This window comes from Phalacrocorax aristotelis, chromosome 21, assembly GCF_949628215.1.
Source record: "Phalacrocorax aristotelis chromosome 21, bGulAri2.1, whole genome shotgun sequence".
NCBI classification, from domain to species: domain Eukaryota; kingdom Metazoa; phylum Chordata; class Aves; order Suliformes; family Phalacrocoracidae; genus Phalacrocorax; species Phalacrocorax aristotelis.
Window position 1 is genome coordinate 8,169,464 of NC_134296.1, and position 13,422 is coordinate 8,182,885.

The window sequence follows — 13,422 nt, forward strand, 5'->3', positions numbered from 1 at the left end:
CAGAAACCGTCTTCTAAGCTGAAACAAGTCACGCAAAATCTGGCACTCGCTCTCCTGAGACACCGGTGCTCGCCTTGGCATGAGCGGGATGGGGGTACAGCCACTGGCAGCAGTTGCCAGAGTCCTGCTTGTGCTAAGCATCACGTGTTCATCAAGTATTTTAATCTCTTTAGAAAATCTCGCTCATTAGGCTTCGTCTTGGCAGAGCTACGAAGCCCACGTAGCTGGGCGGCTGGCCTGTGCTGCTCGGGGTCCCCCTTGGGAGCCCCAGCTGCCGGGAACAGCCAGGAGCAGACGCAAAGGTCAGCCCGTCCAAAAGGACACGCGCATTCCTTCTACAAGAGCTGAGACCCTGCGCTCTGCTCACTGCCAGAAAACTGCTCATGAGGCAGCAGGAAAACAGATTTCTCTCTACACGGGCTGCCCGGGAGGTGCAGCCCCCGCTGGCTCACTGTCAGCCCTGGATCACACCCCTGGACGCAGTGATGGGGGGTGTCTTTTGCTGTACCCCCAAATGCCGCCGCCTGCTCTGGGTGACCGCTGCCGCCTGTGCCGGCAGGGATGCATCTCAGGGACCGGGGTGCCGCGGGGTGGGGAAGTGGGGCTGCGGAGGGGCCCCTGTGAGTGCCAGGAGGGTCCGGCTTCTGTCCTTTGGGACATCCTTACTAGCACGGGAAATCGCAGGTATGAGGGCAGGCGGGGGCGCCTGCTGCCACCCCGCAAAGCCCCAGCGTGACGAGCGCCCGCAGTAACCACATGCTCACGTGGAATTTGTTTTGTACAAACTCTCTGGGAATGAGAAGCAAAATGGAAAAATAGCTGCAGTGCCTGATCGGCTTATAAAGCGCAGCACTTATCTAGCACTCCACATCTTCAAAGTACTTCAAGAAACGTCAACTAATTAATCCTTGGAATAACTCCCATAAAGCAGAACAGCATTATCTTCATTTGCTGATAAATACTTAGACAAAAATCACATGCTTGATCATTAAAAGTGGTTCAACTCCAAGCTGGCTGAAGGCGGCTTGGGCGAAGAGAGGCAGCTCCCTCGCCGCGGTCCCGTGCGGCCGTCAGGAGCCTGTGGGGGCCGAGCAAACCCCAGCGAGCCCCGGCTCCCGCAGGGCAGCTGCCCTCACCGGGAGCTGTGACACGGGTGCAGGTAGCAGGACCCGCGGCTTGGCCCCGCGCTGCCTCCCAGGATGGGGTCAGCCCAGCTCGGCACCTTCTCGTCCCGCTGGACATGAGTCTCTGCCGTCATCCAGCTTTAAAGACGACTGCACAGAGTGAGAGACCTCAGAGGAAGCCTATCTGAGCGGCTCTCCTGCCTATTAACCCACAGAAGAGAGGGTTATTCACAAAAGAGAAGAGCAGCAGAGGTTCGGGATGGGCATTCGTATTTACTGTGGGATGGAAATGCGCACCCGCTCCCCCACCTGCTGCGGGCTCCTGCCCCAACCCCACCAGCCACCCCCACCAGGCACCGCACAGGCTTTGCTTCTTGCAAACATACGAGTTCGTCTCCTGCTACGGTTTATTGATTTCTTTTTTTCTTGTTTAAATATTTATCAACCCCGTTAGGAGAAAGCAAAGGTTGTGCCACAGCTGGGGGGACTGTCAGGGCCCTGAGTGCCCTAATAGGTGTTAACTGCCCCCGCCAGCCCCACGCGCTGCCCTGCCCGGGCTGCACCAGTGCCCAGGTCAGCCCCTCGGCCGTGCCGGGGCTGCCCAGTGGGGGCAGTGCCCGCCGGCCCTGCAGGGTGCCGGGACCCCCCATGGTGCTGCCTCGCGCCCCTCTGCCCTGTGTGGGAACGGGGCTTTTTGTTGATTTGTGGCTGGTCCCACGTGCTGTGCACCACCCCAGGCTCAGGGCTGCCCAGGTCTCTTCCCTCCCAGCCATTCCCTCTGAACCAACAGATTTTCAGGAAAATTCAGCCTCGTCTTCAAGGTCACTGACGGCGGAGACTCCACCTCGTTCCAGTTCAGCCGTGGGAAGGGTACCGGACAGACAGACCCTTTCCCCCACAGAAGGTTGTTATAAACAGAAAGGTAGGGGTTGGAAGGGACCTCTGGAGACCATCTCATCCGAGCCATCATTTCCAAGCACGCGGTCCCGTTCAGCCGCCTGCTGGAGGGGGCTCTGGGGCAAGGGCTGCCCCTTTCCCGTGCCCCCCACTCCCGGAGCTGTGGTCGCGGCCGCCTGTGGCTGCAGCATGAGATGGCTCGTGGCCCTGTGCCCCCTCCGCGGGCTGCGGTGGCTGGGCAGCGGGCAGGGCAGCCCCTCTGCCGCGGCAGCGCTTCACAGCGGTGTTATCACTTTCTGTAATGAGGGGTTAGTGGAAAATATGCTAATGTGACTGCTCCAGTGAAGTCACTGCTTTCCTTGTGAGTCTGCAGCTCCTTGTACTTTAATTGCCAAATATTTTATCTCTTTAAAGAAGAATCTCTGTGAGTAATAATCCCTTTCATCTCTGCTTCTCTTGAAAAACACTTATTTTTGGAAAGCAATCTGATAAAGTAAATTGAGAAGTTGTACTAACAGTAGGAAAGAGAAAGCAAGACCTTCTGGCTATCTTTTTCGTCTTCTAATTCTCAAGTATATTGGCTTTTTTTTTTTTGTCCCTGACTTTTCCAGCTCACAGGAGCTATTGATAATGTGGAAGTTCTGCATGTAGTATTAGAAACCAGGGAACTCAAATTAAAAGCAGGCAACTTAAACAAGTGTATTATAATGATCCTATTGTATTGAAACAAAAACAGGGGGATAATTTCACTTTCTTAATGGCTGGTTGGCAAGTGTAATCACAGGCTTTTAACTTCAAATAGATATTTCTGCCCACGTAACATCTGGTTGAGGTCTAACTCGTCACACATGAATTGGGAGGCAACAAAGCACTTTGTCCAGGACTTTGCAGCAGAAGTGGGAGGACACTGGAGCTTGAGATGATCTCAGAAGAGCTAAGAGGGACACGTGGTGGCAGCAGCTAGCTTACGGTCCTTTGCACTTTCTAATGAAAATAGAGAATAAGTAAAACCAAACTCACCAGAAATGCTTGCTTGGCGCTTTGTTGCAGAGAGGGAGAGCTCAGGCCTGTGGCTTTGTGTCAGTGTGGGCTGGGCTGGAGCTAAATCCACCTCTTGCAAGCACTGTTGAGACTGGGGTCAGCCGGCCATTGCCTCCTGAAATGGAGATAGTCTCCTTCCTCTGAAAGCAGGATCTTCTGACTAATAACAGGGATTTTAAAATGTGTCCTTAATCACAGCTCTGTGCTCTTTCTGACTTCCCCATCCTCAGTGAGCTCAGGGCTCTACAAGGCAGTTTGATGGCTTGCCCAGGGATGTGGGTGCAGCGGCGGGGCTGCAGGGATGGGAACCAGAAGGCGCCAGGGGAGGCTTTTCTGGGAGGCTTCTCCATTTGCAGGGATGTCCCTCACCTGCACTGGCAGGCCCAACCAGGGGCAGGGGGAGCATACCTGCGGGTTCCCTCATCCACGGCCATTTCTGCCTGGGGGAGACGAGGAGGAGGATGATGATGAGAGACTTAAGGGTGAGCACGTTGGACCACAGCTGTGTGCAGCTGTGTTCAGCATGCCCCCACTTCTCCCAACCCTGCTTTTCCTCCTCAGACACCAAACCTGGCTCCTGCTGTACCCTCTGTGGCTCAGAGCTGCCCCTTGTCCCTCGTGCCTCCCACCACCAGCCCCCCCAAACCTGCCACAACACTCACAGCCCCCCGCACTCTCGTCGTCACTTGTGCTGTGTTGGCGGAGCTGTGCTGCAGCTCAAACGAAGGGACAGAAACGGAAATTTTTTTTAAAAGGTGATTGTGCAGAGTTATGGGGTCCTTGCAGGGCTGCCTGGGCCCCTCCTGGTGCTCAGCTTTCCGCTCCTTCCTTTCCTCTTGACAGGAAGACTAAAAGTCTCAAATTCGGAGCTCACAACCCTGTCAGAGGAGCTGTGGTTTGTGACACACACAAAGTTTCACTATTTTCTGGACAGTTTCATTTACTGTTAGAATTCGCCGTTGTTTCAGCACTTTGATCAAGCTGGATTACTCTGCATGCGTTGCTCCCATTTGCGGTAACGTATCTGCCTCCAGCCAGCAATATCCAGGATATTGCTGACATGAGAAGACCCACGCAGGCAGCTCATACCATCCCAGCGATTTCACGCATCCTGTAGTCTACATGATTTCACTAGGATTTTCTTTGGGGTGTTATTATTACTAATGCTATTATTATGAAAGATGTTTCCTGAGGACAGAAAAATACTAGCTCAGCTATTCAGCTAAGCAGTTCTTTAATTTCTCTCCTCTCTGAAAATCAGCTCCCAGAGCCTTTCCGGAGTGGATCTGAATTTTCTAAATAATACATCCTCCTGAGGCAAAAATGCTGAGGGGTGCAGCGATTCTCCCTGTGCAAAGAAGGGCTTGGGTTTCCCTCCCCAGCACTTTGCCCTGGCACTGGCTGCGGCCTGGGGGTGGTGGGCTACCTGCAAGAAACACGAGATGAAGTTTTGTTTGGCTGTTTGCCTCCAACTCCCCCACCCCCGGCTGAGGCTCAGTGAAACACCGAGTTTGGGGCGTCCAGCCCCCCTCGCCTTGCCGGTGCCCAGCCAGGGAAGGACGAGCCGGGCAGGCGGGGCAGGTGCCCTGATCTGCCGGGGGGCTCCCGGCCCAGCCAGCACCCACGGGGGCACCGGCGCTGGGGTGGCACAAGGGTGCAGGGCCCCGTGGGGGGCCGGAGCAGCTGTCCCCCCCCGCCCCAGTGCAGCACCCCTGGCTGTGCTCATGCGGGGACCGTGTCTTCCTGCTGCAGGTGTCTGACAACGTGGAGGGAGATATAACCATGGTAACTGTGATTATTACGGAAAATTGCTGCCATTACTACAGAGGTAGGGTCAAAACAAACAGAAATTACCAATTTTTCTGTTTCTGATAAAACACTGAAGTGTATTATTGACTCACTAATTGCTCAGTTAAACAGGTTTCTCAAAAATTACCTACTAACCCTTGGAAATGAAAATGATGCAAAGACATTAACACTTCCATGGAATTGCCTAGGCAAGGAAAAATGAAAAGCCTGATTAAATCAATGAGGCAAAGCCACTGGAGGAGTGTCTGTCCGAGGAGAGCAGATGTCTGGCGCAGGGGTGCAGCGAGCTGAGGGGCAGCTGGCCCGTTGTGCTACAGGGGCTGATTTGGAGCTGAGGTGCTGCACCAGGGCGTCCCCAGCAGAGCAGGCGGGTGCACGGTGCAGCCCTTCCCGCTGGTGCCGGTGCTGCAGCGGGGTCCTTCCCCAGACCCATCTGCAAGAGCCCATGGACACGCGTGTCCCTGGTGCATCCCAGCTTCTGCTCCCAGGGGGCACTTGGTCACCCCGCTGATCCGTCAGTCCCCCAAAGCGGCACGCTTTGTTCTTCGTCCTTTGCCAAGAAGCAGCGCTCAGAGGCTTAATAGCTCTTAATTCAAGCTATAAACTTCTCCTGGCTGCAGAGATATTTTAGCACTGATTTAGAGCAACGGTGCTTCGCAGCTCACCCAGCCCCGGGCTGGCAGAGGGGGACCAGGGCTATGGGCAAGCAGAGATAAAGGTGAAGTGCTGCTGCGGGGGGAGAGCTCTGGCACCCGGGGGGCTCAGGGAGGCACCGAGGAGGGGCAGGGCAGTGGGACAGAGCCCCCCGCCAGGCAGCGGTGGCGAGGGGCGGCAGGAGCCCACTAGCCAGCGATGGACTGGGCAGGGGACCCGCAGGGATGGGGTAGTAGCGGTGGGGCAGACAAGCAAACTCTGAATGGGAAAGCAAGATTTTTAACACGTAATTAGATATGCCACCGGGGGAAAATGATAACACAGAAATAAACGTTAATCCATCGATTATTTTGCAATGGAAATCCAGTCCCTGATCTCCAGGTATCTGCTCCTTGCCAAGTGTTGGAGTCCAGCCCATGACTTTTACAGTCATTCTCATCTTTTAGCTTTCATTCCCTTTTGACCTAAAATTACTTCAGGCTTTGCAACCTGGAGGACACTTAACAGCCAAGCACACAGGTCACAGATCAGAGCTGTGCTTTGCAGCTAGCTCCTGCCAAAGATTGCTCCTCACAACTTTGTTCTAAATTTTCAATTCTTCCTTGAGTGCTGTTTTTCAGGAAAGCAGGGTTTTAAATGAAAAGCAGTTTTCCCCAACTGAGCCACCTCCAATGTCAGTGTCATCTCCCGTCTCCTGCTTCCTTCCATTCCTGAGCCACGCTTGCCTCAGAAATTGAAATGTTCAGCTTGTTATAGAATAAATGAAGAAAGAAATGTAATTTAATCAAGAGGCATCAGTACCAATACAGCCCATGAAATTTTGCACAGCTGGGGTGCAGTGTCACCATGCCGTGCATTGACGGTGCCGTATCCCCCCGCGATGTTCAGCTGTGCAAACCAGGCAATTATGTGCCACTGATTTGCATTGCTGGCTCTTCCATTTTTCCCTTCATTGCAAGTGCCACTTCCACAGGCTTAGAGAAACATACAATTTAAGGAAATAATTATTTTCGTTGCATCATCAGCTCCGTGCCTGCTGCTGGGAACTCTCACTGTGGGAGAAAAAATCAAGTCCGCCAGGGCCTTTGGAATTAGACCTGGACCCACAGGCAAGCCCTCCTGGGGTGCGTGGGGGCCCTGGCCGGCTCGGGTGCTGCAGCCACCCCCGCACCCCCGTGCTTGCCGTGGGGCAGAGATGCAGCCGAGATGGCCTCGCTGCTGTCATGGGCTTCTCTGCCTGGAGCACAGGTCCGGCACCTTCGCTGGGCAGAGGCAACACTGTTTGGGGTGGGAAGGAGGGCATTTCAGGTTTTAATTCTCACATTTTAATTCTTCCTCTGGCTAAAGAAAACCTTATTAAATCAGTCTCTAGCCAACTGTGGTTTGTCCTGAAGGATGCCTTTTGCTGACTTCTGACAATCCTGCTTCTGGCAGCACAAATACCCATTGCTTCTGGGACTGTCTGTGCTGTGGAAAACATCTTATTTCTTACTGATCATTTGCACACAGCAGACAAATCCCGAGCTTCAGAAAGGAGCTTGATTTTTAAGTACTATGGACTTATGACAGAAAATAATGAAGACCTCCTTCAGCATTTCTGACATCTTTGCTTGCTTATGAGAAGAAGGCAGTGCCAGCCTGGCCTCCTCGCAGCCCCAGCACCGTCACCCTCCGCAGCAAGCCAGAGAGAGCTCATCCCGCACCGTGAACATCTTAAGCCATCCTTTGTTTCAGAGCAAGGGATCCAAAGAAACTGCTGGAACTGCTGCATCCATCCGGCACGGCTGGTGTCGTGCGGCGGCGGCTGGTGGTTGCCGTGGGACAGCTCTGGGTTAAGGTGTTTCGTGACTTGCTGCAGTGGCCACGAGTGCTGTGGGGTAGGAGACGTTGCTGTGGAGGCTTTTGAATACCCAACTCAGCAGAACGATGTTAGACGCTCCCTTAGCGCAGCAGCGTCCAAGAGCTCCAGCCCTCGCTGGTGGCATCGCCTTGGAGCGATGAGCTTGGAAGGACCCTCTCCCACGCCAGCACCAGCCCATTTCTCTGGAATTCAACCAACCTTGGCCTCTGTTTGCACAATGCCGTTTAGGGGCTTGGTGATTTTTTCGTGTTGAGACTGCAGGAGGGAGAAGTGCTGCCCTCCCTCTGGGGCCAGGGAGGGCACAGCGTGAATCCACGAACCCATTCCTACATGAGTCTGTAGAGACATGCCACTTCTGCTGCTTCATCCCCCGATGGGTTTGTGAAGCGTGCTGAGGCTTTGGGCAGCTGGGCATTGTGCTAGGCAGCAGCTACGTCCATGCACAGGAGCCTGAAGCAGCTGGGTCCCCTCTCCCAGGACAGCGCTTGGCCGGTCCTGAGGCACCGCAGGTGCTCCAGCCTTGCAGCCCAGCACCATGGGTGCCTGAGGAGAAGAGTCCTCTGCCGCCACGGGGGCTGCAGTAGGCTCCCTCCTCCTTGTGTTTGGGACCCTGCTGGCATGAGGCAGGAAGGGAAAAAAATCCCTCTGCGCTCACGGCACAAGGGCCGGGGGCCAGCACCGTCAGAAGGGGGCAGGCAGAGGCTCAGCAGCCCTGCAGAACGCACACAGTGTACAGCAATTAGAGGTTCATTAGATAAAGCTGAGGTTACACAACAGGCAGAAAGGTCCTCCTGGTTTCTCCAAGTATTATGTCCTAGAAAAACTGCATTAATTCATCTCCAGCAGGCCGGGGCCGCACCCAAGAGCAAGCACTGAATTGCTGTGCCTGGTACAGCAGCCTCTGGAGCAGACATGCTGCAAGAGGTTTGCGCCACGCAGCGCTGTGCAGCGCTGAGCCGGCCGGGGGTCCTGTGGTGCAGAACCAGCCCTGTGGGACCAAAGCCCCTGCCGGGCTGGTGCGGAAAGCGAGGCTGCTGGAGGTGGGAGGGGGAGACTTGGAGGGTGTCCGGGGCTGGAGGGGTAGCCAGGGCGGTCATGGGCCTCAGGAGGAAATCAGAAGTGCAATGAGCAAAATCCTCCTTCATTTCTGTAAGCTATCCAAGAGTAACACCAGCAAACTAACTTAATTAAAAAATTACTTCACTTCCACTCTGTCTCTCCTGGCAGTGAAGAAACCCTCATCTTCGCAGGCGATTTGAAATGGAGAGGGATGTGCCGTTGCTAGTGGCAGATTGGAATAGCCTTCCACTTTGGAAGCAATTAACAGCCCAGAAAGTATTCACATATATGAATTTGATGACTGGGTCACATCTTCCGATCACCACTTTGCTATGGGACTTTCCCCTGCCTGCCAGGGGTCCGGCAGTGCCCCGCCCCAGCAAAGCACCGATGGCCTGTGCCCGCAGCCCCTCCCGGCTGCCGCGCCCCGTCCCCACCCTGCCCCGAGCCCACGGCAGCACCAGGATCCCGCAGCTCCTCCAGCCCCGGGAAGGACCGCGGGGATCGCGGTGCGCCTGGCACCCGCAGATGGGACGAGACGGGAAACGGCCGCTCTGGGTTTGGGGGCACTTTCTCACCTAATCGTATTTTTGCCTGTTATTTCTGATGCTGCAGGTTATCGCATCTGCACTTGGCTTTGGTGCTGGCTGTTCCCACGGCAACGGAACATGCTCTGGATTTGCCTTGACCCATCCTGAGGTACTTTATTAGCTTTAATGAACTGCATTTTTAACATAAGCCTACACTGTATTTTTTAAATATATGTGCTTTAAATTCCATGTTTTTAATTACAAATGACACGGGAACATAAGATACATAATTATATTTGCATGACTAACTCACTGTCTTAAAATAGATATAAAAATAGAGCTGTAAAATGTAATTACAAATTATCTTTGAGAAAAGTCCAGGGGCAAACAAAAACATTTCTTGAACATTCAAGTAAAACTACTGTTGAAGGCAGACTGCAGAGGTCTGTAAGCCAAGCAGAGCTACCAGGATGCCTCTGGCTCATCAACTAAGATCCAGATTTTCTAAGAAGAGCCAAACTCCACTTCTCCCAGGCTCACCTGCAGCACTGGCCTCTTGACAACCCTGATTTTGGGGTGATGCTCACCACAGCAAAAAAAGCACACTATGTTAACCTTTTATTGCAAAACGAAGGCTAGCTATTTTTTGCTGTGGAGACATTAAAAAAAAAACCAAACACCAGCATGAAAGGAAAAAAAAATACTTCTTCCCTGTCTGTTTGTAGCGCTCAGGTGCTGAGTGTGTTCGCATTCACCATGAGACCTTTGGTCCAAGACAAAACGTCTCGGGACTGCGCCCTCCCAGAGGGCACGTGAGCAAGGGGCAGCTCCAGCAGTGACTGGTGTTGCTCCTTTATTGCAGCGAGACACCCCCCGAAAGCAAGCCTGCCCTCTGAGGGGTCCCCACCTCGCTGACGCTGCCGTTTCCTGGGCACGGCGTGCTGGAGATCACCAGGACCCGTGCCAGCTGCAGCAGTGTGGGGCGGCCGCTGCCCGGGCCACGCACCCCAGCCCGGCACGCAGCGACAGCAGAGCAACCGCCTGTGTGCATCTCGGAGCTGAGACCCTATAAATGACAGACAGAGCTTCTAGTCCCCGGGAGGTCATCCTTGCATGATGCATTATAACTAGAAATTACATCCCTGACCCAGCATTTAAATAAGTGCGCAACGGTATTGATATACGTAATCTTAATGGCAAGGAGAATGATCAGGGCCCTGGGGCAGAAAACCTCTGGCAAAATGAGACCAAGAAGTCTAGGACTGCTAGATTAGAGAGACAATTAAGAGGGCAAATAACAAAAGTGAAAAAAATTAAAAACTAGAACTAGAGAACTGAGATACGGATCTCAAGGAATGGGGCTGTACTTTTCTCAGACGAGCTATTTGTTTATTACCTCATAAGTGAAGACGAAAGTATCTGTACTGAAGCCACTTGGACTAAAGGCTGAAGCAGGATGGGCATGTGTAAGCGAGTGGGTATACGTGATTACATACTCTTTACAGGCTACTCAAGAATTATGTGTAAATAAAAGGTTTTCTAAGATAATTACAGAGCATGTTTGTTTATTTCTTAAACCCCAAAGCCTAAAAACCCCCAGTTGTTTTCTTTCTCACTGGCTTTTTTTTTTTTTTTTTTTTTTTTTTTGTGATTTGCCTACCTGTGAGCAGCACTCGATAATTAGAAATTAAAAGCCGCTTTTGGAGAATAAATATAAACTCTTGTGACAAGATTCTTCTCTTTGCCAACCTATGTGTTGCTGATGTATGAAAAAAAATAATCACACACTAATGCAATCATCTTGGAAGCCAATATTGGAGAAAGCGCCAGCGGAACCTGTGTACGCTGCGCCACTGAAAAGGGAAATATGTTTCACGTCCGTCCTGCAGTGACGCGGGACCCCCAGCTGGCCGGGAGGGTGGAAGGGAGACACGGCTTGCATGAGCGTGGGCAGAGTGTCTCTGCTGCCAGCAGCTATGCTGAGCGAACCGTCTGATACACGCCAGGAAGGGTTCGGGGCTCAACTTTGGACTGAACCCGGCTCAGAGCGATGCAATCATCCTCCCATCTTTCAGAGCACCAGCTGAACCGGGCCACTTACCGAGCGGAGCAGCGGAACAGCCCGTTTCATCCCAGCAATACGTTTGGCAAGGACGACGCTCTTGATTTGATTGAAAAGGCAGCTCTGTGCAATGTGCCGAGGAGGTGAAGGCTTTTCTGCGCGGCCGGTAGCTGCTATTGACATTCCCAACAGCATAGCCTCAGGACACCTTGCCAAGCATCTGCGTGCCTGATACTGTAAACGTTTGGAGGCCGTGGGACTGTTCCAAGAGGGGCCATCGGAGACACGATTCATTATAGACCTTTGACACTGGTGAGCACCAGTCACGGCACTGGGCCACTGCTCAGTGCTTGGTTTCAACAGCAACAGTTCTGCAAAAGCCCCAGGCGCAGCAGGGCAGCTACGGACACGATGCTGGCACGTGGGCTGGCTTCTCAAGCACGCTTGGGAGCGGCTGCCTCCCCGAGCAAGCTCTGTGCTCAGAGCCCCTCGCTGACCCCGGGACAAGGGGGCTGGGGCCATAGGCAAAAACAGTTGCTTCTTTCCCATCCCAGCTTCCTTCACAGCGCAGAAAGCAGAGCTTCACTGTGGCTGAAACCCGCTACTCTTTGGCGTTTTTCACTTTTTTCCCATATTCCAAGTTATTTTGCTCTCAAATCAGTGGGAGAGCACTTGGCTGGGACGGTTCCTCAGCCCTCTGACCCCTTGTAATAAGCAGTGCAATGGGCCCATGGGATTTCACTTCTCCATGTCCCCATCACCCCATCATTAAACTAGCAGTCATTAAGTGGCAGCCCTCACTTCAGTGTCTCTTACTCTTCCCACAGTCAGTCATTGTTCTGTGAAATTGGAGACTGTGAGACTAAAATTTAGGTCTGGGAACGCTCATGTGTGTTTATTTTGCTTGCAGTACTCAAAATAAAATAGTCTCTTCTTTTGTGGCAGCTCGCAGCCTTTGCAAAGTGGCCAGTAGCCAGTACTTGGTTTGCGAGCGCGTCCCTGCGTGGCAGCCGCGCACCAGGAGGTGCCTCCGGCTGCCTCCCCGCTGCCGCCGGCGCGCTGCTGTCGGCCTGGCACGGTGCATCAGGCCCTTGAGCCACCACTTGGCTCCGCGCAGGGCTGAGGGCAGCAGGCGTCCTCCCCTGGCAAGGGAAATTTGCCTTTGCAGCGAGGTTCAGAGGAGCCCGAGTCCCATGACGGCAAACTCTCCCGTGGGACGTGGCCCTGTGGTGCTCCTCCTTACTCTGCTTGGCAATAATTTAAACTTCTCTGTGAGTTACTATTATATGGGTAAGCGTAGCTTGGAAAGTGAGGAGCAAGAAAGCAACTTAACTAATCCTGGGATGGCTCTTGTGCCAGGCTCAGCTCCTTTTGTGAGTTATAATCGCTCTCTAGACGAAAGGGAAATATTTGCACTTGCACAGCATATCTCGTTTCCATTCGTGTGACCAATCTTCTCGAGTGGCTGTGCTGAGGCGATGACAAACGCACAATGGTTTGATTATCCCCTCACCGAGGGATGTGGCAAAATCTCAGCATTTAAACTATAAGTGTAGGGGGTTTGAGCCATCTAGGCGTGGGTGTTAGTCACTAGCATGAGATCCAGTTTTCCAGTAACGCAAGTGACAGCCAGTATTGAGTGGAAACTGATTATCTGTGTGAAGCAAGGATTAAAAATAGAAGCTTTTTGTCAAACCCCACGTATGTTTTGACTAAATCCTAGATAACAAGAAGAATGGATAAAAGACAGAGATTATACAGAGAACACCAAAAACCAAGAAGCCAGGATTAAAGAAGAAAAGGATTTGAGTGGGTTAGTGCAATTAATGATTGTCAAGTGCCATGCTTGCATCCAGCTGTGACTGCTGCAGCTTCTTCTGGGTACGTCTTGCGTTACAGGTGCTTTGATCTGCTGCAAGAGGCACCTCCAATACATGGCACTAAACCCCCAACGCCCAGTTCAGCTCAGGTCAAGGTTCAAGGGGCTTGCGGTCAGTTTTTGAACCATCCACCACTGTAAGTCAATTATTTTGAATGGTTAGAAACTCTTTCCTATAAGATGACCTGAAACATCCCCTGAAAGGATGGGCTGTCACGAAAAGGGACGTCCTCAGCCATGTCCCCCAGTGGGCAGTCCTCTTTATGCTGGAAAGCTAATGCAGTTTTGCCACCTTTTTGTTTCAGTGAGCTGTTAGCACTTGAAATATATTTTTTCTTCTGTGACTAGTGCTCAGCAGTTCCCCAAGGGCTGTGCGTTGACTCTCCCAGGACAACCAAGAACTGCAGAGTTCAAGGCCTAAGGAGTGTCTGCCCTTGCAGTGCCTCATACCATGCCAGGGCCTGTTATTATCACATGTTATAGCATCTGCTGTAATTACTGTAACC